Source organism: Heterocephalus glaber, unplaced genomic scaffold (assembly GCF_053883595.1).
Source record: "Heterocephalus glaber isolate CG9 unplaced genomic scaffold, H.glaber_assembly_v1.0 deba00001608, whole genome shotgun sequence".
NCBI classification, from domain to species: Eukaryota; Metazoa; Chordata; class Mammalia; order Rodentia; family Bathyergidae; genus Heterocephalus; species Heterocephalus glaber.
In genome coordinates, this window is record NW_028258379.1 from 16,354,693 (window position 1) to 16,378,752 (window position 24,060).

At 44.8% G+C, this 24,060-nt stretch overlaps 1 protein-coding gene across 1 annotated transcript in view; it reads left to right on the plus strand.

Annotated features, from left to right (window-relative positions):
- Positions 1-24,060, plus strand: part of Gpatch2l (G-patch domain containing 2 like) — a 139,948-nt gene that overhangs the window by 102,402 nt on the left and 13,486 nt on the right. The window contains exons 12-14 of the transcript XR_015445052.1: positions 5,065-5,121; positions 5,328-10,820; positions 19,002-19,099. The gene's annotated coding sequence lies outside the window, so the exon portion shown is untranslated. The remainder of the gene's footprint in view (positions 1-5,064; positions 5,122-5,327; positions 10,821-19,001; positions 19,100-24,060) is intronic.

The following is a 24,060-nucleotide window of genomic DNA, read 5'->3' on the forward strand; positions in this document are numbered from 1 at the left end:
AATACATGCATTTATTACCATCCCTTTCCCCAGCTAGAAGTATGGTAAATGGGTTTTCAAAAGGTACAGGCCATAAAGATAAAGAAGATGAAAAGAAAAATCATAGAAATGAAATAGTGGAACCTGGAAAACAGAGGAACAATTGATCATTGATGAGGCAGGCCAGGAAAGCAGAAGCCAGAGCTCAGAGTTGGGGTGGAGGTGGGGCTGTTAGGGTGCAAGGACCCCAAGAAGAAGACATGCAGTTCCAGAAGCTCAGCAAGCCTGAGTTAGCAGAAGCACCTGGTACCGTTAGAAATGGGAAGGCAGATGGGGCTAGAAATGATTGGTTTAAATTTGGAAAAGCAGCCTTTAGATGACTTTGGGCATCTAGCATGGACAATCGATTTATTCCCCCTAAACCAGCAAATAGATTGAGTTTTATATTCTAGAGAAACTAAGGCAGAAAAGCTCTAGATTCCCCACTGTGGAGTGCTGAGGAGAGGGATCCCACAGTGAAAACAGAAGCATCGATGCTCTCTCACTCCTCTTCCCCCATGGGCACATCACACTCCAGCAGTCAGACTTCCGTAACTCAAGTTGAGAGTGGAAGGTTCCTTTCTGATGAAACCAGGAATACCAAGAAGAAGGATCTACATGAGCTTGGCACCTGGTGTGTCCCATGTCTGCCCTCTTGATGAGGCCTGAGGCGAAATTGCTCTGACTGTCATTGTGCTACTGATGGACAGGAGGGTAAAGTCTTAGGAACAATGTGATCCTGTAAGGAAGGGCTTTCCTGCTTTGCTTTATCTCTAGGGAGCTTAACTCCAAATTTTCTGCCTGCCTCAAGCAGTTGTGTGAGAATTCTGTTATATACATGGTGTGAATGAAAACTACAGTGAAGATGTAAATTTTAAAGATTTATTACAGTAAAAGACACATTGTCATTAAATCCCCTCAAAATACTCCTTGCTTCCAACACACTTATCCTGTTATTCTTGTTACTTTCTGAAGCAGTTCGGGAAGTCCTCTTTCAGGACTGTCTTTGTGTTGTCATGGCTGCCTCAGTGTCCTGAATTGATTCAAAACGTTTACCTTTCATTTTGACTTTGGGGAAGAGCCAGAAGCCACATGGTGCCAGATCTGGTGAATAAGTGGATGAGGACACACTGTAATGTTTTTTGATGCTGCCTTTCCATTGAATGGCACTCAGCAGCAGCATTCACCAAAGTTTTGATCACACCTTGTAAAGACATGAAAGAGGACTTCCAGAACTGATTCAGGAAGTGGCAAGAATGATTGGATAAGTGTGTTCTAAGCAAGGAGGAGTATTTTGAGAGGAATTAACATCAATCATTCTTTTACTATAGTAAACTATTTAAGTTTAAACATTCACTGTACATTTTGGTCACCCCTAAATTTATTCCTGACTTTACCATGCTACACATTTCACCCTGATTTCCATCTGCTCATCCACTCACCCATAAAACAAACATGGGTGATTTGAGTGTGTTTGGTGTACTCTATGCCAAGGAGCAAGGACCAGTTCACTTAGACCTTTATACTGACATTGTATGTATTGGGTAAATATTCTCAAATCCATCTTGGAAATATGTATGAACATATGGTTATCATAAATAAATAAATACAGTAGTCCTCTCTTATCTGAGGTTTTACTCTTTATAATTTGTGGTATCTGCAGTCAACTGCAGTCTAAAAATATTAAATAGAAAGTACTAGAAATGAAAAACTTCAGAAGTTTTAAGTTGCTCAACATCCTGAGTGACATAATGTGATTGCATGCCATTCTGCTTCATTCTGCCTGGGATGAGAATCATTCCTTAGTCTGGCATATCCACACTGTATACATTACCTACCAGTTAGTCACTTAATAGCAGTCTCAATGATCAAATTGGCTGCTTCAGTATCACAGTGCTTGTGTTCAAGTAATTCTTGCTTTACTTAATAATGGTTCCAAAGTCCATGATGTTGGCCATTCAGGTATGCTACAGAGAAGCCAAAAAATGCTTTCTTTAAATGAAAAGATGAAAGTTCTCTACTTGTACATAGGGTCTGGTACTATCTGGAGCTTCAGGCACCTGCTGTGGGTCATGGAATGTATCCCTCAAGGATAAGAGAGAATTTCTGTACATAAAGAATAGAGCTGGGCTAGGGATTTAGCTCAGTGGTGCTGCTGCCTGCCTCGCAAGCACAAGGTCCCAAGTTCGATCCCTGGTACCAAAAAAAAGAATAGAGCTGATCATCTCACTTTGATGCTAGAGAATATGCTTTGTAAATGGCAATCCTAGTTGTGTCTTCTTGCATCTGTTCTGTGGATGGTCAGGCATGGCAGTCCCTGAGTGGAGAGGAGGACTCTGGGAAATGTGTGTCTTCTTCCAGAAGGACCTCATGCTTCAGGGAATTGTAATGAGCAAAACAAGTGAATGAGCTCTTCTTCTTACCACTCAGGCTATTCTTTAAGAGTCTTTAGTCTAGATTTATACTCCTAGGTGCCTGAGGAACCCTGGTAGGTCACAGCAGTGCAGATAGTCACCAGCTAGTTTTAGGAACACCAGTGAGAGTCCAGTCACTGCTTCCTGGATGGCAGATCTTTGATATGAAAAAGGTGTCTCACTGCTCAGACCCACCACTATCACCTGTCACTGGGTGGCAGAGCCTAGGGTGTGAAGAACACAGGGGACCTGCTCGGGATCCCAATGGTCCAGCCCACATGGGCATGAAGATGTTTCATGCCCCACACTACCCACGGGGTGGCAGCCCATGCCCTTTGGCTCGGCACTGTACCCTGCCCCAGTGCCCGTGCATGCCTTGCTTGTGTGTGTGTGTGCACACTCCTGCAGGGATGTTAATAGAGAGCTACAGCCCGCGTTACCATTTGCTTTCATAAATAAATATATTAAATTGGTAAGCCAAATTTATTTCTGGCAACAGCTTGCCGGCAACACCTCTCCCTCTCATTCACAGTCCCTGAAGCAACCCCGGCCTCTCCCACCCCACCCCCAGGCATGATTTTCTCTCTTAAAATTTTATTTTTAATTTGTTGTGATGAATGAGTGACACCTCTGACAGCCGATTCGCAGAGATTAATAGAAACGACACAATATTTACGTCGGCGCTACGAACAATTATCCTGCCATCTATCTCTGAGATTATCTTCCTGATTGAAAACTACTCATCCGTGTAATCGGAATTATTTGGAATTAGAAGGGAATTTATAGCCCCCCGGAGCACACCGTCTCCCCTTGCGTCTATGCCTCTGTCTCCATCATTCTCTTGTGTCGCCTCTGGGATCTTTGGGCTTCTCTTCCCTCCCTGTGATGGGGCAGAGGAAAAGTGCCTCTCTTCCCACTGCGCTGTGTCTCAGGGCAGAGGACATCTCTTTGGGGTGGCACGAGAGTGCAAGATCTGGGACCTAGCAGTGCTGGTTGGGAGGGAGGGTCTCAATGTGCTGGAGGAATTAGGGTCAGCGAGGCCGGCTCTCGAGCTCAAGACAGATGAATATAATCTGAAGACAGAGGTTTAATGTGACGGTGGAGGAGAAAGGTGACTTTGGAAAGCACGTGAGTCAGACTGTAACAACTGTAAGATATCTAAGGGTGCAGGTGAGGGGTGGAATAAGTAGTTGAGATTGCCATTAAGAGATTATTTTGGTCAGCTGGGGCTGTTGACACAAATACCCTAGGCGGGGGCTTCAACACAAATATTATTTCTCACTGTTCTGGGAGCTGAAAGTTGGGGACCAGGGGCCCAGCATGGTGGGGTTCTTCTGAGCAACTTCTTTCTGGTGTGCAGATGGCTGCCTTTCTTTATTCTTTTCTTTTTTCAGTAGGGAGGATTGAACCCAGGGCATTTGTGCTGTGCTGCATCCCCAGCCCTTCTCTTGGTTTTATTTTGAGACAGTGTCTTGCTCAATCATTAAGTTGCTGGGCTGGGCTCAGATTTGTGATCCTGTGCCTCAGGCTCCCAGAGTGGGGGGGATACGGGTGTGTGCCGCCAAGCTTGGCTCCAGATGTCCGCCTTCTTGTTGCATTCTTGCATGGAGCGGGGCTGAGCCTGACAATTGCATCTCTTCTAAGGGCTCTAATCTCACCGCGAGGGCCCCACCTCATGACCTCATGACCTCCTAAAGACATCATCCTTAAATACCAGCGCCTTATGGATTAGGGTTTCAACATCTGGATTCTGGGGAGACACAAACATTTGCTCCATGGCAGATAGCTGGTGGGAGGGCCCAAGGAGGGCAAGTCAGGCAGATCGGAACCTGGACTGTATCCAGGCTGGCATTTGGGTTGAGGAGGTGAGGACGGGGGCCAGACAGCTCGGATCTGCAGAGACCAGTGCACCTGCTTGTCAGGCTGAGGAGGCTGGAGAGCAGTAGTCAGTGAGAATGAATGGAGGTGCCGTGAATGCGCTCTCTGTCCTCAGCCCACCCTGCCAGTTAGCCCAGTGGAGATAAGGTTGAGCTCTGAGTCAGCCAGAGGCCCCCTTCTGCCACTTCGAAGCTGTGTGAGCCAAAGCAAGTATCTTACCTTCTCTGAACTTCAGTTTTTCATCTGCAAATTTCTAATCTGCCATCCTCTGTTGGAAGATGCATGGTCTATAGACTGGGGACAGCAACAGTGCCAACTTGACAGAGTTGTGGTGTGGAATAAGTAGGATCATGCAGAAAGAGCACTTGCTCTGTTCCTAGTACATAGGAAAGGCTCCATACATGTGGATGCTCCAGGGAAGGCAGACCTGAACTCCCAGCCCCTTGCAGACTCCTTTCCCCACCCAGCATCCCATCCTTGGCACCTGTCCACCCACAGCCTCCTCCTCCTCCTCCTCCCCTCCCCTCTGTGGCACTGCCATGTCTTCTGCAGCATGAAGCAGGTAGGTCCCTCGTTTAATGGGTGCATGCTAAGATCTTAAAATCATTGCCCAGTACTTCTCTTGTCCTCTATCCCTTGTAATTGCCGGCATGTATTGAACACAGGCACATTGTAAATTGTTTACCTGCATTCATATATTTAATATAGACAGTATCCCTACAGGCTATTATGAATTAATATTTCCACTTTACAGATGGAGAAACTGAGGCACTGAACATCTAGATAAGTTGCTAAAGCCACATAGCTACAGGTAGGTAGCTTCTAAAATGACTTCAAGATCTCTAAGCTCCCTGCCTCTGGTATTCACACCAAGGTGTGATTCCTTCCCCTTGGGTGTGGACCGGGCTTAGTGATCTACTTCTAATGAGTAGAATTTTAACCAAAGCGTGAGACAATACTGGAGAGATTAGGTTACAAAAGATTGTGGCATCTGGTCCTGCTCATCCTCTCTTCCAGGCTCTTCTTGGGTAGCTTGTTGTGATGAATGGAGCTGTCACTGGTGAAGCCTCAAGGAGCTGAGGCAGCTTCTGGTCAGCAGCCATGGGAACCTGAATGAACCCTGACAAGGACCAAGCAAAGAAGTGTGGAAGTTTGAGAAGACAGTAGCTCTGCTGGACACCCTCATTGTGACCTCGTGGGAGATGCTGAGCCAGAGGACCAGCTAAACTAATTCTAGATTCCCTCTCTCACAGAAATGGTGGGATCCTAGGGTGCTACTTTAAGCTGCTGAGCTTGGGCTCACTTATTACACAGCAGCAGATCCCTGGACAGCAAGGAACAGCCCGTCCAGGACTTACCCCCAGGCAGGTGCACCCCAGAACCTTTGCTCTTGGGCCCCTCGCTACATGGCATATGACAAGCCCCCTGGGATGGAGCTACTCAGGTTTTTGAGCCGTATCTGAGCTGGGAAGGCTGCCAGCTCATCACTTTAGACAGAGATCCACGTGAGATTAAAGCCATGTCCTGGTGAAGGAAGTTTTGCAAATGCCACCTGGAAAATGTCTCTTCTCCCATTGGGTTAATTTAACCCTGTCCACGAGCCATATGGGAAATAGATGCTCTTTTAGGTCTAAAGGAGCTTCATTCCTAGGCGGTTGGTGTGTGAAGAAAAAGCTCTCCTTTGTAAAAAAAATGTCGTGTTATCAAGGAAGCCTTGGGCCCAGAGCAGGTGAGGAGAATCCCTGACAGAGTCCTCCAGAAGAGCTTACAACTTGAGGAGGCCTCACCTGGCAGGTAACCTGTCCCCGCCTCCGGCACTGGGAGGACTTTGTCAACCACACTCTACCAACCCAGGGGCTACCTCACTAGCACTGGGGATACAGGGAGCCGATCTGAATTCATTCTCCTGGTCTTTAGAGAGTGGAATTCCACTGTTCTTCAGGAAACATTAGTGTCATTGATGTGTCATTGGGATGTTATTCTTTCTTTTTCATGAATGGTTTCCTTCAGTTCAGGAAGAGTTGGCTAATTCCCTCAGAGGGAGGTTGTGGAGCCTTTGGAATTCAGTAGAGTCCAGGGCCCATCTTTGAGGAACAAAGGATGACAGCATGAATGCCAATGTCATGCATTTCTGACAGACAGGACCATGATGGGACAGATAAGAGAACAAAGCTGCATATAAATAATAGACCTTACCATCTTGGCTGATTTTTTGATACTTGAGAAAATATTACCATTTTCAAGTTGGGTTGACACAGTATGTAAAGCAGCAGTCTCCCTCCAGCTCACACTGAGTTAGCTACTAGAGAGGGGCTCCATCCAGGGGCACCTGTGTCCACTACAAGACCCAGTCCCTTTCCCATCCCTGCTGTCCATTAAAACGGGTGCAGTCGAGCATCACTGGCTATCTGATCAAGGCCTGGTCAGCTACTCCGGGACGACTGGTTCAAACTGAGCCATTGCCTGAGGACAGGGATGCCAGAGCCAGGAGAAGGAGCCCCTCCTGTGTTGCGATGACTCCCAAGGGAGGTGTAGAACATTTCGGAGGAGTGGTCTGAGAAGGAAGACTTTGGGGCCCGATAAGGAAAGAACATGGATCTTCAGCCCTTCAGTTGCAGTTTCACTTGAAGGTAGCCCAAACCCTGAGTAAAGAGAATTTCCACAAATTTGGTCTTAGAAGATAGAAGAAAGAGGCTGGTAAGGGATGGGTTAAACAGGACATCACGTCACTAGCTACATTGTTAGCTGATTGCAACCAAAAGAAACCAATTGAGCTAACTTCAGCAAACCAGGATTGTGGTGGGAGCGGGGAGAGGCTCACAGGAAGGACCAAGGCACAGAAAGGCCAGGAGCCAGGGCCACTACAGATCTGCATGCACTTGGCTGTTTCCAGTCTCAGACCACCCAGTTTAAGACTCACAGCTGAGGAGAAGGCATGCGATTTGGCTAGCTTGTCATGGGATTGACAGGGCCACCAAGGCTGCAAGCAATGGGTGTGGGACAGCTCCCCAAAGAGTATTGGAGAGAAGTTTCCAGAAAAAGGGTATGCTGGGCAAAAAGAACAACAGGTCTTCTACCGCATCCCAACCCCTCCTCCCCATACCCACAGACGCCTCCCTCCCTCTCAACCTCTCTCTCCTCTCGCCTTCAGGTTTGTCTAATATACGAGAAAAGCAGTCTTCCTTCCATTGATCCCAAGCTTCTCCAGTCGAAATGAGGTCACCATCACCTTATTGTGGACACCCTTCCTTCCCTTCACAGATGCCTGCTGTGGCCACCCGTGTCCAATGTGTGTTCTGGCGACATCAGCAGGTCCTGGGGAGAAGCTACTCAGGAAGAACCAGGTGTGGGATAACGTGTACAATTGCCCCTTTCCTATGAACCTCTTTGGATGCAAATAGACAATTCTACAGAGGATGAAGGCAGGGCCCAGGGACAGAAGCTGAACCTTATTTAAAACTGACAAGGAGATGTCTGTATTTGTTTGGAGTGGGGAGTGCAGGGCAGGGGGCACGGCGGTGAGGTGTGTGCTGGTCTGTGTGGCCTGGGAGGGTGCAGAGCAGACAAGGCCACTGGTGCCACATCCACCACAAGCCGAGGAGCCCAAATCGGCCTACCCTGAGGCAGCACCTCAGGTGCTGGAGGAGAGTCAGCCCAAGCGAGGAGTCCCGAGGGCTGCCTCTTCTGAAGAAGGGCCATGGGGGTGGGCATACAGAGTGCAGAGAGTCAGCAGGGTAACCAGCCTCAATACAAGCAGAAGATGAGATCAGAGAGGGTGGCTGGAGCTGGGGGAGTCTGAGGGAAGGAAATGACTACAGGAGAAACAGATGCAATTGAGCAAGACTCCTGGAGATGGATTTCCCTGCCTTGGTCCAAACTCAAATCCCTGTGCTCAGATTAATTAGCAAGGAAATATTTTCCTGTCTGCAGAAAAAGGCTGCCGGATTGCCAGTGGGACGTGAGGGTGGGCAGTCTATCAAATAACTACTAATTAGGTTACTTCCCACTGCTGTTGACATGCTGGGGACATGTTCCTGGACCAAAATAAAAGGGGGAGGAGGGGAGAGGAACAGAAGCAGAGAAAGAAGAGCATACCAGGTTCCTCTCAGCTCGCTTTAGAAAACCTCAGCTGGAATTAGGAAGGAAGGGATCCAAAGCCCAAAGAGGGGGTGGCAGAGGAGAAATGGTGTGCTGCCTGGAGACACCCGTGCCAAGACCTGTACTCACACTTGTATTTCATTGTCTCCTACAAGTGATCCAAAAGCGCACACAGCTGAGGCTGTCACTGGGGAGGCCTGGGAAGGGCAGTGTCGATGCAGCAGGAATTTGCGTGATGCAAGTAATGATGGGAGATGTTCATTGGGGTTTACTATCTGCCAGGAACTGTCTTCCTAAGTACTTCCTTCACTCAGGCACTCAACAGATGTGAGACGGGAGCTAAGAGATTAGCATACATTTGCCTCATTTATCCTCACAACTATAAGGAAGACATTTTAGCTCTTTATTATAGATATGGAAATTAGAGCCCAGAGAGGTTTAATAATTCATCCATATCACACAGCAAGTAAGAAGTTATGAAGCTCAGTTTTGAACCAAGATCTGCCTGACTCCAGCCCCACCTGCCCCTAATCTCTGCTTATAGATAATGCACACTTGCTAATACACAGTCTCTTCTTTCTTGTTCCTTTGCCTGAGAGTCCTAACTCCTTCCTGAAGTTCCCAAGGTGTATTCTTCAATACATCACACACACACAGGAACTGTATCTGTATTGCAAAGCTCCAGTTTCCCTGAGGTCCGAGACTTTGAGGTCTGGTAGTGACCTTGAGGTCATTGTCTAGTTTCTTTAGCCAGAAACTAAACTGGAACCGTGTCAGACGGATGGACATTCATCTAATTGCAGAGATCAACAAAGCACAGTAGTACCACCACTTCCATGGACAACACCATGAGCCATCTTCATTGTGCCCATGTGGCATCTGTCCGTTTCGTCCTTGGTAGAGACCAGGCAGGTGAATCAGCTGGTGTGGGCATCATGGCCCTCAGCTGTCCCTTCCGCTGATGGTCCATTCTCTTCTCTCCACCCTATCCTTGAAAGCAGAGTTGAACTACAGTGTGGTCCATATCTCTCCACAGTGAGTATCTCTTCTGGTGAGTTCTGATCTTCAGTGGTGGTGTGTATCTTTTCCACCTTCAAAGTTCTCTCTTGTCGCACTCATCCTTCAGTTAAAGTAGCCCTTTATGGCCATGGTAGACTGAGTATATTTTGAATCCAAGGACTGCATCTTTGCACATTTGTGTCTCTTGCACTTAGAATCATAGCGGAGTCCTGGTAATCAGTGTCCCAAGAATGACTGCTGAATGAGAGTGAAGCCTTAACGATTCTTGTTGGCTCTCGTCCAGCCTGCCTCTAAATGCCTTCCTAGTTTTAATGCTGGCCCTAGAACCCCCCTAGAAGGACCAACACATCTAACTGTCCCAAGCCCAGTAGAAAGAAAGATGACAGCACCCTCAAGATGCTGTCTCATCCTGCAGGCATCCAGGCTCCCTCTCAACCTGAAAAGAGCAGAGATGTCAAACACGTGGCGCTCCTGCCAGACCAAGATCAGGATGAAGGGGCTGCTGCTCTTGATCAAGGCCCTTTGGAAGCAGATCCAGGCCTGAGGGCCTGGGCACGGGATGCCCTGGGAGGGCATGGGGGAAGCAGCACAAGCGGGGATGAAAGAGTGCCCCGGAAAACCTACTTCCCTGGAGCAGGTCCTGTGTGAGCCAGAGAAACCTCCCTACAGAGGGGTGAGCTGGCAGAGCAAGTGGGTTACCTAAAAATAAAATTGAGAAGAATGAGTCTCTAAACTTTAGTGTTTTAAACATGTACAAGAGGGAGAAGGTGATCAGGCTCTCCTCATATCTGAAAGCACTTAGCTATAAAATTAAGCAAGCACAGTCAGGCTATCTACATCTAAGTTTAAATTCATGATTACATCCAAATATGTTTGAAGTGCACCATACATGGTCTTTTGCTATTTTATAAGGGAATGGCTCTATTTCTTTTATTTTATATTCTAGAATAAAAACATATTTGTTATTTCAACCAGATGCAAATTTTAACTATGGGTAACTTATCCCATCCCACTTGTTATCCTAAATGAAAAGCAAAGATAAACAAATTTCTCACCAAGCCTATCACCTTTCTGCCTCAACACATGGGTTTATTTTCATTTCTTTTCTTCAGAACCAGGTATCTCCCTTTATACAATTCGCTTTCTTTCATTTTTTAACTTGTAAACCTACAAAATTTATTTTTCTAGGATGAAGAAGGAAAAAGTCAATTGAAATTATTCACTCTGTTGCAAGTACAGGTATTCATAAAAGAGTGGGCTGGCTTCCCACGACAGGAGCTGGTCCTCTGCAGTTTTTGTCTCGGCAGCTGCACGCAGTTTGATTATTTCTCACTCACCAGAGGAAAGAATCAGAGCGTTCACCCCTACCTGGGACTCCAGGAAAGCAGGCAGGTGAGCTGAGGGAGCAAGAATCCCTCCAGGGCAGGCCGTGGGGAGGCAGGCAGGCAGTCCTGAGGTCCGCTCACCTGTCCTCGACAGAGTCACCAGCCGGGGTGGGGGGGGCATAGATCTTCATATATGTGAATGTACGCAGATAGGCTGTATCTCCCTAAGACAACCGATGAGAGACTGTGTGTAAGTCAGTTAATCAGGTGCCAGGCACACACCGTAGGGACTTAGTAGGTGTTAGTATGGGAATCGAGTAGGTGGAAGGTGAGGTCAGGACAGAGGGGGCAGAGAGACATGAGCATACTGTAAAGTAGCCATGGTGTTTTTGAAGAAAAGGGGTGGATTATAGAGGCAGAAAGTCCTAGGTTCAAGTCCCAGCTCTACCATTTGCTAACTTTGTAAGTTCAGGTAAGTTGAGAGTTTTCATCTGTAAATTTTAAGAATCGGTATAATAATCCCTATCTCATAGAATTGCTGGGATTAAGTGAAATAATACATGTAGAGTGCCTGTACAATGCCCAGGTCCAATAAATTATTGTTATTTTTCTTTTTATCATCTCCCCCCACCCCCCACCCTCCCCGTACTGGGGATTGAAGTCAAGACCTTGCACTTGTGAGCAGACATGGCACCACTGAGCTATATCCTCAGCCCTTTTTTATCGTCATTTTAAAGATGATTATGGACAATGAAGACCCTTACTAAACACCATCTTACTTTTAAAAAGAGCCCAAATTGAAAATCCATGCAATGTATATACCTGATAAGGGATTAATATCCAAAATATATGGAGAAGTCTTCAAACTCAACAACAAAAAACAAATGATCCAATTAAAAATGAGCAAAGGGCTTGAGTAGACATTTCTCCAAAGAAGATATACAAATGACCAGTAAACCCATGAAAAGATATTCAATATCACTAATCATTACGGAAAATATTGATAAATTGGTATTAATATTAAGAGCTTTGATTAGCAAAAGACAGCACAGAGTGAAAAGGCAGCTTTAGATTAGAAGAATATATATGTAATATAAGAGAGACATCTAGAATATATGAAGAACTCACAGAAATTAGTAAGAAAAAATATAATCATCCAAATTTTAAAATGGGCAAGAGATTTAAATAGCCACTTCATATACGCATACAGGATCCAAATGTATAATACACATATAAAAAGATGCTCAATATTAGTGGTCATCCAGGAAATATAAATTAGCCACAATGACATAACACACCTACCAGAATGATGGAAATTAAAATGTATTAAGCTACCTTCATGTGATTTGTGTATTTTATGTATGTAAGTTTCCAAAAAATTAACTTTAAAAATAACTTCGTATTAGTTTTGGTTTGGGTTATTAACTTTACTAGGGTATAATCTACATATAATAAAATGCACTCACCCTGAAGACAGTTTGATGGATCTAGACCAGGAATCAGTAAACTATGACCCTTGAGTCAAATTCAGCCACACCTATTTGTTTGCAAATTGCTTGTTTGTTGTTTTCATACTACTGGAGAGGAGTATTAACAGAGACCACATGGTCCTCAAAGCTGAAAATATTTACCATCTGGTTTTTTGTAGGAAAAGATTTTCTAACTTCTAACCATCACTACTCTATTAAGAAGTGGAATATGGGCAGGAGATTTAGCTCAGTAGTTCCAGGGCCTGCCTTGCAAGCACAAGGTCCCGAGTTTGATTCCTAGTACCAAAAAAAAAAAAGAAATGGAATATTATCCAGGCAAGGTGGAGCACATCTGTAATCCCAGCACTCTGGGAGGTTGAGACAGGAGGATCACGAGTTCAAACCCAGCCTGGGCAACTTAGCAACTCAGTAAGACCTTGTCTCAAAATTTAAAAAACAAATTTTAAAGGGCTGGGATGTAACTCAGTGCAAAGGCTCTTGGTTCAATCTCCAGTACTGAAAGAAGGAGGAGAAAGAGAAGGGATAAGGGGAGGAGGAGGAGGAGAAGGAAGAGGAGCATGAGAAGTAGTAGGAGGAGAACAAGGACAAAGAGGAGGAAGACAAGGAGGAGGAGGAGGACAAGGGGGAGGGGGAGGATAAGAAAAGAAAAAATAGAGTATTTCCAACAGCCCCCCAAAATTCGTTCCTGTTCCATTGCCCACCCTGCTCCTGGCTCTGCTTTGTGATGTTCTAGATTACTTTTGCCTTTCCTAGAATTTGATACAAATGCAATCATAGACCATGTACAGTATTTTTCTATGTTGGACTTACTCATTTAGTGTAATATTTTTTTTTGGTACCAGGGATTGAACTCAGGTCCTTGCGCTTGCGAGGCAGGCGGTGGAACCACTGAGCTAAATCCCCAGCCCTCATTTAGTGTAGTATTTTGATATTCATCTATGCTGTGCATGCCTGTAGTTCAGGACTTTGTATTGCTGGGAGGTATTCCACTATATTGTTATGCCATAACTTATCTGTTCATTGGTGGTGGACATTCAGAGTTGTTTATAATTTTTAGCTATTACAAGTAAAGCTGCTATGAATATTTATAAACAAAGCTTTGCATGGATATATATTTTCATTTATCTATGTGCATAAAAGTAGAGTTGTTGGATTATATAATGAATATAAGTTTAACTTTATAAGAAACTAGTGAGCAATTTTCCAGGGTGATTGACTGCTTTGCCTTCCCACCAGCAATGTATGCAAGTTCCAATAGGTTTATAGTCTCATCAATACTTAGTATTAGCAGCCTTTTCAGTGTTGGCCATTCTGATGAGCAAGTGATGGTATCTTGTTGTGACTTTAATTAGATTTTTTTCTAATCATTAATGATATCGCACTTCTTCTATGTGTTTATGAGCCATTTGTATATCTTATTTTGTCTGTTCAAATCTTTTGCACATTTTAATTGGGTTGTTTATCTTATTGAGCTGTAAGATTTCTTTATGTATTCATGGTACAAATCGTGTATGCATGCCTGTGTGTGTACGTGCCCAGGGAAGGGGAAAGGAAGAGAATATTTTCTCCCAGCCTGTGGCTTGAATTTTTTTTTTTTTTAATGATGTAACGAATGACCACACATTCGGTGGCTAAAGACAACACAAAAGATCTTCCTTCCTCTTAATGTAGTCCTCTAAAGGTTCTGAAGGGAGTGGGAAATATTCTCAAAGCTGCCTGTTCCATGTTGAGCTGCTTGGGAAGATCTCCAAAGCCCTTCAACAGCTGTGCACTTGATCCAGCTTTTCCATTCATTCTTGGTGGGAACACCAGTCCGATGCAAGATACTCCATTATATGAGAAGCAGAATATAGATGATTTTCTTTTTTATAATCTCCAGAATTATCATTTAGGCTGTGATCCAGGACTAGAATTCATACATTTTCAGACAAATTTTTACTGAGTGGATTCTATGTTCCAGGCACTATTCAAATCCTAGGGATGTAGCAATAAACAAAGAATAAAAGTTGCTGCATATGTGATATTTCAATTTTAGTGGAAGAGACAGACAATTAGCAAAATAATTAAGCAAAATATACAGTGTCTCAAACAGTGAAAAATGTTAGGCAAAATAAATCAAGAAAGAGAGCAGCAAATGTTTAAGGGAGTGAGCATGTTTTACTTAGAAAAGCCAAAGAAAGCCTTCCTGGGAAGCTGATGTATATTACCCAAAGATCTGCAGGAGGCGAAGAAGAAAATCACACATGTATGTGGGGAAGAGCATTTCAGGAGAATGGAAGAGGAAAGGCAGAAGCCACAAGGCAGGTGCACAGCTGGAACACTGAAGGACAGGAGGCAGGTGTGGCGGGAGAGGATGGTGATGAGAGGCAGCAGGAGATGAGGTCAGGGAAGAAATTCGGGGACCTTAGAGGTCATGATGAGGCCTTTAGCTTTTGCTCTGAGTCACTAAGTGGTGAATAGATAGAAGAAGGACAATGGCAGGAGCAAGAGGACTCACTGGAAGGCAGTAATCTGGGAGGAAAAGGTCTTGGACCAGGGTGTAGAAGAACACGAGCTAAGAGCCAGAAGGATCAGAAATGGAAAGAAAGAAGGAATCAAAGATACTCCTGGGGTTTCAGTCTGAGCAGCTGGAAGGATGGGAAAAATCATTTACCAAGAAGGGAAGGAGATTTGAGAGGCAGGAACGGGGATAGCAGAAGCTCAACTTTGGACATAACTGGAAATGTCAAGATGCTGTCATCTCCCACCAGAGTCCCAGTCTCGAAATCTCATGGCTAAGCAGTTGGAGGAGAGTGAGTGACAGCTACTCCCCCCAAACCCCTTATAACGGTGTTATAAGCAAGTTGCAGGCCAAGTTATGTCTCATAGAGATTCATGAATTAGCATTCTACTAGGAACAAGCAGCAGGATCACTTGAAACAACCCATTCTGTGGGCTCAAGGAGGCCCCATGTCTGTGCATTTGGGTGTCCCAAGTTCATGTTGCTTTGCACTTAGGCAAACACCCAGATTTCAGGGGCAGGATTCTTATTACCCTACAGCTCCTCCCCGCAAACAAAATTCCCAGAGTTCACTGTTTGGCCATTAAAAATATTGGCTTCAAGCCTCACCATAATGGGCCAACCCTCAGACCTCTCTGGACTCTTACCCACAGGGCACAGCAGGAAAGAGAGTGTTTTCAGGACACATTCGCTCACCCAGACTGTCTGGGATTGGGTTCCCAACAGCTGGCCCTGGGAGAAGACTGTTTGGTACAGCTGTTTTACGTGGGAGACAATTTAGGAAGCTCAAGAGAGGGGTAGGGAATGCAAAACAAGGAAGGGAGAAGACAGTAAAGGGTGTGGAATAAGTTCTGCTGTGGGCAATGGGCCTTTCCCCACTGGAGACCTTCTCAGACACCAGGTGGAACACACTCCAGAATCTTTCCCAAAGAGGACCAAAGCCAGGGCATCCACAGTCACTGAACCCCAGTGGACAGCCCCAAGGACAGGGCAGCTCTCCTGGCTGTACCCACTTTACGAAGAGCTAAGTGGTTGGTGGGGATACTATCAGGCTACAAGTGGAAGGACTCACCTGATTTTGTGCACCTAGATCCAGAGAGGGGTGGTGGGCAAGGTATCCCCAGGACCCTCTTATATAGATCTTGAAACTTCCACACAAGCACTCACATCTGACATCAGTCTGCAGTTCACAGGCCACTGCTTCTCAATACTGATCCAGTCCTGCCCCTCATGGAGCCACTGGCCCAGGGTGGCTTATTGGTCCAGACACAATCAGGAAAAGCTCCAACTCTGGGCCTCTGACCTTGCTACCCCTCCTCCTGATCTGGGCATTCTTGACTGAAATCCTGGCAACCCCTGGGTTGAGGCTTAACCTAAGTGGCACAGACAGTATCAAACTCACATGCCAAAGTACCTCAAGATAAACTGGAGACAGGCTGATGGTGGTGGTCAGGCAAGACCTCTCTGACAGAGAGACCCTACAGTTCTAACAGCCGAGAAGGAGCCTGCCCCAGGCAAGGTCCAGGCCAGGCTGAGGATTTTAGGCACAGGGACCAGTTCCTGCCACTTCCTTCTCACCACCCTCAGCTTTCCTCTCTGGATGACTCAAGAATCTTATGCTTTTTGTTTATCTGCCTGGAAAATGTCTCTAATCTACCTCCATGCCTGACCATCTCTTCTTCAGCTTTCAAAGCCCCACTCAAATAGCCCACCTTTTCATAAACTTAACAGTTATAGTCTTCTGATCACCCAAAACACTGGATCCTACCCTCTGCCTCAGTATTTATTATATTGTGTCATATTTTGTCTTTCTATGTTTGCCTTCTTAAGAATAGTGATGGTAGTTTGTTCTGGTCCTTGGCCCAACTCCTGGCTCATAGTAGGTGCTCAGTAAACATTTGCTCAGTGGGATGGTAGAGGAAAGGGAGTAATCAGGATTGTGGGGCAGGAGTGGCTTCTGTTCTTGAGTCACTTTCTTTCAAAGCCTCCTCCTGGAAGTGCAAGGCAGGGAAATGTGACAGACTCTTCTACCTGCAGAGCAGAGGCAGGACTTTAGGGACATGATGTAGGGGAGTTGCTGCCTTTTCCCATTCCAAGGTTTAATGTGTAACTTGTCACCTTTCTTGAATGTCAGTTCCTTTATTCGCCTGTAACATTTTCACCTTGCTGGGTCTCCTTGCTTACAGGACATAGCCCCAGCCCCACACCACACCTTCCACAACCTGGCCACCTGTGCTCCATGTTGGCTGCCAGGGGTTTTGGTATTTGTCTCAACCCTACTCCTCCATCCTGGGCAGCTGCAGGCAGAGGGCCCAGGGGCTTCTGTTACCCTTTGGGGTGGAACTTGCAGGCCTTGGGCAATGAGGATGTGGGAGGTGTCTGTGGAATCCAAATGGATTGTTGATCCCCCTTCGGCAGAGGCCCCTTCATCCAGGGCCTCAAGATCACACTAGGCTGTACCATCCCTTCTTCCCTCCCTTCCCTCTGCAGATATCAGTGCACAGCTAACCTGCACTGGCACAGCGAGTGACATTCCAGGTGTCTCTTCTGTGGAGGGGGCCTTACAGCAGGGGACAAATCAGCACAGCGACCTGGTGCAGGGAGAATCTGCGAGGGCGTGAGCAGAGGCGCTGACAGGAGAGGAGAGGGGTGGGCTCCAGAGGGGACCAGGGACTGAGCTGTCGGAGGAGGCCACAGAACCCAACTAAGCAGAGTCAAAGGCTTCACAATGGAAAGTGGTGTTCTTAAAACACATGTGTAGCTAAAGACATAAGGCTAACATTTGTTCATTTTGGTGGCAAGTATTCCTTACCTTTTCCATTTCTATGTATTAAAATTTCTCATGTTTAATATGATTTCTGCATTAGTTCATCTAATTAAAAAGTTTTGTCCAATAATTTACAATTGTAACACATGAGGCATAGCTCATGTGAGGCATTGTCATGGGTCCCGAGTAACTCTTGGCCCTTGTCTTATGGCCACCCGTGACTTTCTCCTTAGTCCTGTCAGCAGACTCTTATTCATCCTTTAAAACCTGCCTCAAAGATCACCTTCCAAGTGCGGTCTTCCTGCCCCTTCTCAGAGTCTGCTGTTCTGTACTTGTTGCTCAGAACATAATCCTAATAAATGCTCACACATCCTAGTTTGTTTGTATCTATACATCTTCTGTTCGTGTGCAGACTCTTCGGGTGTTATCTGCACTGTGTTCCTGTCTACCCTCAGCTTCTAGCAGAGTGCGCTGTAACATACCGTAGATTCCCGGTGACGATTCTCGGTGAGGTCTGTCAGATGTGGGAATGAATGTTTAACCTTCAAACAACAAGCTTTCAAAGAGTATTAATAGAAGGTATTTGTATACAAAGGATATGCTAATTAAATTAGTTTTATTTAGTCATTCACACAAACTCAGCAAGAACTCCACTTGGCTGCTATTAATGTTTAGCGTGATTTACTCTAAGTACTAGAAATGTAAAAAATGTGTTTCTTTTACAACGACAGCCACAGTTCCTCCTGGTTTTCCCCACCCCTGTCCCATTTGTCTGAGTCAGTGAGGTTTCACTTTAGTCCGGGTCATTTCCGGAGACTCAGGCTGGCTGTGCGGCAATGTAATCGCCTCTGACTGGGCCAAGCAACCTAGGGGGAAGGGTTATGGAGCTGGCCTTCCTTATTGAGGAGGCTCACGGGTCCTCCAGGCGCTGGTGGCGACCCAGCCCACCAGGTGTGGCGGTGAGCAAGGGAAACCTAGGAAAGCTTCACCTGTGACTGAGCCAACAGGACAAGGAATCCTCACATTAAATAACAAACAAACAAAAGACAAAACCAAGACTGAGGGCCATTGCCCCTTGCAAGGCTCCGGGGCTGTTCCTGAAAGGACTTGGTCATAACCATACAGCATTCTCTTTTCTTCGCAGGTCGGGGCGGGGTCTGGAACCCCATGCACTTGGTTCACATCCTAGCTTTGCTCTGACAAGGTGGGGTTCTCCTGGCACCTCTGGTTCCTCACCTGTAAATGGGGGTGCTGACCACCTCTCCACTTTATCGCCTGGCAGTTGCTTACAAGAGTGCCTGCCACTGCCCCAAGCACTGTCGCTCAACTCTGCTGCTGCTTTTTCTTCTGCCTTTTTTTCCTCACCCTGTCCATCGGCCGGGGGGCTGGGCTGCTGTGACTTCCCTGGCGGAAGTCCTTTTGTAAAGTGTTACAAAATAGCCAGGCTTCCTTCTAGCCTGAAGACTAACAGGTTTTTTGGTTGTTTTACAGATGTGGCTTGGGGATAAGGAGAGATGGTGCCAGTTTATCATACCTGAGTCTGATGGAAATGGAATCACTGAAAGTCTGAAATGAAATTCACACCATAGGTATTAATCCTCCAGTGTCTGTTTGCATTTCAGGGACTCTTAACCTGTGTGGTCTCAGGGCTTTTCTACTCATTTACATCAAGTTTACGTTACTTGTCCGACTTCTGACTTGCCTTGTCCTATGTAGCGTTTACCGGGGGTCCCCAGTACATCACTTACAGTGCATTAGGGGCAAGCAACAGAAAAGCAATAATGATTCACGCAATAAGAACACGCATCCTCACAGCCAGCAGCGGTGGTGCACCCCTGTAATTGAAGCTACTCTAGGCCAAGGCAGGAAGATCACAAGTTAGAGTGCTACCCAGGCAACCTAGTGTGAGATCTTGTCACAAAATAAAAAAAGAAAAGGAGTGGGGATGTAGCTCAGTGGCAGAGTGCCTCTAGGTTGGATCCCCAGAACAAAAGTAAATAAATAAAAGAACCGCATCTTCTTTTATGACTGGAAGTAGATATTTCCAGGATTGGTCTCTTGCTTCTGTGGGTCTCCAACACACCAAGCACCTGTGCCTTTTCTGTTCTTATTCACTGCCATCCTCTGACACTGGCTTTTCCCAGGTTTCTTTCTCATGGTTGTGAGTGGCTTTTGAGGTTTTTTCTCCAGGTTTCTCTTTACCATGAAGGACAACGCTGCCCAAATGCCCCTCTTTCTTCTCTCTGCAGAGTCCCGGTAAGCCTTGTGGTGTGGTGGGACATATGTCATCGATCCTCTAATTGTGAGGAAAGTTGGGGAGCAACTGGGTTTTTAGTTTCTACTGTATGTGATGGGTCCAGCCAGGAGAAGCTGAGAGCAGACTGCAGCATGGGCCACCAGTGACCTCTGCCAAACGTGCCCAGGTTCCTTTTCCACAGTCCTACACTCCCCTTCCCACAACACATTTCTGCTTGTATATTAACTGGCAGCTGGTTCTTATTTTCCTGGAAGAGGTTCTGTATCTTTCTAAATTGCTCCTTCTTCTGGGGCTGCTACATACACCTGCCCAGGCTGTGATCTCTATGACTCTAGGAAGTCCAGGTGGGCTTGTGGCTGTATCAACCATGTCTTCTGGAGAGGTACACTGCATAACCTTCTCAACCAGGTTTTTTTTCATTCATTCTGTATTGATCTCTTACCTCATTCTTCATCCTCTTAGTCTATACTTCCTAGTTCGTTGGCTTTCATTTATTCATTCAACAAACTTTTATAATTCACTTAGTAAATTCCAGGAGGTGAGATAGGCACTAGTTGGTAGTGGGACAGAGGATAATATAAACATAAAAAAAAAATCAAGTCCTCACCCCGTAAGGGTGGAGACTGACATGTGAACAAACACGTATAATACTGTGTGAGGAGTGCTATATTAGAATGTGCTACATGATTCTGTGAGAGCTCAGGGAGAGGAGAGGCTGAGTTGGGAAGGCTTCCAGAGGAGGTGCCATTCGTGTTGGGTTTCAATGGTTGAGTGTGATCCAGGGAGAGGTATGAAAGAGGATGCTGTGTGGTAGAGAACAAAGTTCCATATGGCAGGGCATGGTGAGAAATACAGCCAGAAATATGTTAGCCCCAAATTACTACACATAGGTTAGAGCCAGGCAAAGGACTTAGATTTTATCCTGTGGAATCTGGAGAGCCACTGGAGATTTTTAAATAGGAAAATTGATTCAGTGAATTCTGTGAACCAAAGTACTATGGCTCACAGTTAACATCATAGTCAATGATGAAAGATTGAAAATCTTTCCTCTAAGATCTGAAAAAGGCAAGGATGGTGCTGGAAGTCCAAACCAGAGTAATTGTCAAGTAAAAGAATTAAAAGCATTGAAATCAGAAAAGAAGTGAAAATACCTCTGCTTGCGGATGATATGGTCTTATATGTAGAAAGCCATCTCCAAAATGGTTAGGAACAATAAATACAGTACAGTTGCAAGGTGTAAAATCAACATCAAAAAATTAGTTTGTATTTCTATACACTAACAACAAACTGTCTGAAAAGGATATTAAGAAAACAATCTCATGGGCAGGGGATTTAGCTCAGTGGTTCTGCCACCTGCCTTGTAAGCGCAAGGATCCGAGTTTGATCCCCAGTACCAAAAAAAAAAAAAAAGAAAGCAATCTCATTTTTGATAGATTCAAAAAGAATAAAAACTTTAAGAATAAATTTAGCCAGGCATCATGGCACACCCCTGTAATCCCAGTACTCTGGGAGGTGGGGCAAGAGGATCACAGGTTGGCGCCCAGCCCTGGTAACTTAGCAACCTACCAAGACTTTGTCTCAAAATAAAAAAAATGTTTAAAGCTGAAGATGTAGCTCAGTGCAAAAGCCCTACATCCAATTCCCAGTACTACTCCACACCACACATGTGCATGCACACATACCCCCCCACACACACACATAGAATAAACTTAACCGAGGAGGTAAAAAAAAAGTTTACACTAAAAATTAAAAATTACTGATGAAAGGCATTAGAGAGGACAGAAATAAATGAAGAGACATCCTCATTCATGGATTAAAAAGCTTAATATTGCTAAAATGTTCATATAGCCAGAGCAATCCACAGATTCAATGCAATCTCTATCAAAAATTCCAGCAGCATTTTTATAGAAATATAAGACACAATCCTAAAATTTATGTGTAACCACAAATGACTCCAAGTAGACAAAGCAAGCTTGGACACAGAGAACAAAGCTGGAGATATCTCACTGCCTGAGTTCACAATATACTGCAAATTTATAATATTGGATGCAGTATGATTCTAGCATATAAACAGGCACATATAGTAACGGAGTAGAATAGAGAGCTCAGAAATAATCCTGCATATATAGTCATTGACACGGATGTGATGAAAACACAATGAGGAAAGGACAGAGTGCTGAACAAATGATGCTGGGCCTTTACACCACACATACAAAAATGAACCTGAAATGAATTGGAGATGTCAGTATTATGACCTGGAACTGGAAAAGTAGAAGAAATACTAAGGAAAAGCTTGACAATACATCTTCAATGACGCCAACAACAGGCAACAATAGCAAAATTAGACAAACGGAGCTATATCAAAATAAAAACAGGGGCCGGGGATTTCGCTCAGTGATTTCACTGCCTGCTGCACAAGTGCAAGGACCCAAGTTCGATCCCCAGTACCAAAAATAAAAATAAATAAATAAAATAAAAAACATTCATCAGAGTGAAATGATAGCCTATAGCCTGGAAGAAAGTATTTGCAGAACATATATCTGATAAGGTCTCAACATCCAAAACATACAAGGTGTTGCTACAGGTCTGTGCAAAACAAACTGATTTGAGAATGGGTGAAGGTCTTGAACAGATATTTCTCTAAAGAAGATACACAAATATCCATCAGGTGTATGAAAATCTGCTTAATATCACTATTCATTACAGAATTGCAAATTAAAACCACAATAAGACATCACCTCACATTTGTTAGAATGGCTATTATTAAAACAAGCAAACAACAGCAAAAACAGAAAGTAACAAATGTTGATGAGCACGTGGAGAAATTGGAACCCTTGTGCATTGTTGATAGGAAAGTATGTAGAATGATTCAGCCACTGGGGAAGACAATATGGCTGTTTCTCAAAAAGATAAAAATAGAGTTACCGTATGATCTAGCAATCCTACTTTTAAAGAAACACACACACATGTATGAAATCAGATATATACAGTCTTATGATTATTGTAGTATTATTTACAACAGCCAAGTTATGATAACAGCCTAAATATCCATCAAGAAATGAACAGATAAGGTAAATTTGGTATGCGCATACAATGTTATTTAGCCTTTAGAAAGAAGAAAATCTGCCCTATGCCACAACATGGATGAACCTAGATGACATTATGCTGAGTGAAATCAACCATGCATGGAAAACAAATATTGCATGATTCCACTTACGTGATGTGTATAAAATAATCAAACTCATAGAAACAGAGAAGAACAGTAGTTCCCAGGGGTTGGAGAGAGGTAGAAATAGATAGTTGTTTATCAGTGAGTATACATTTTCAGATTATCAGATTCTAGCAGTCTGCCCTGTAGGTAAGGATACTGCATTGTGCACTTGAACATTTAAGAGGGAAGATGTCATGATCTGTGCTCCTATCGCCATAAAAATAAACATAAAATGTTCTGGGTAATTGTGTGGAAGTGGTTTGAAAGAACAAGAGACAGGGGCCTGAGACTCTTCCTATGGTCTCGGTAAGGGTTGATAAGAGCCTATGATAAAGCAAAACCAAGGGCGAAAAGAGAGAATGAATCTTAGTGGGACCATATCCTTGTGATCAGATTTGGAGGTTAATGAGATGTGGAGGAGAAGGAGGAGTCGAGGGTAACTTGGAGGCTGCCAGCTGGGGGACAAGGTGATGGCAGTGCCTTGTTAAGAGGGAACACAGGCAGAAGAGGGTGTGCAAAAGAAGGAAATGGTAAGTCTGGTTTTTAGCACATGGAGTTTAATGCAATTACTTGGTAGTAACATTTTACAGGGAAAGGAAATAGATTGAGGAGAAAGCGGGGCCCAACAGGACACAATTTTGTTTTGATTGTGGAATGGAGGAGACTTTAAAGCACTTGGATACAGTTAGTGGAAGGAGCCATTGGAGAGATTGATGACAGGAGAGAGGGAGGGAGAACGCAGTCCTGAAGAGCGGCTGGAAGCAGGGCCCAGATGGTGCTCTTAGCTGGGGGCAAGAGGAAGAGCAGTAATTAATCTGAGATAGGGCTGCCATTAATAATCTCTCTCCCCCAAAAAGAATCACAAGTCCCCAGAGATTATTTTTTGATATGTCAAATCTATATTCCTGAGTCCTGGTTAATTTTTACTCTTAAGATTTGACTCCCAGCATCTATTTCCTTTTGGAGTGGGAACAGCACCTGAATTCCTTTTGGGGAACTACCTCTCTCCCATTGTATTTCATTTGGGTGAGCTGTCACCCTCTCCCACCTCCTCACTACCAAGGGTGGCCACAGGACACAGG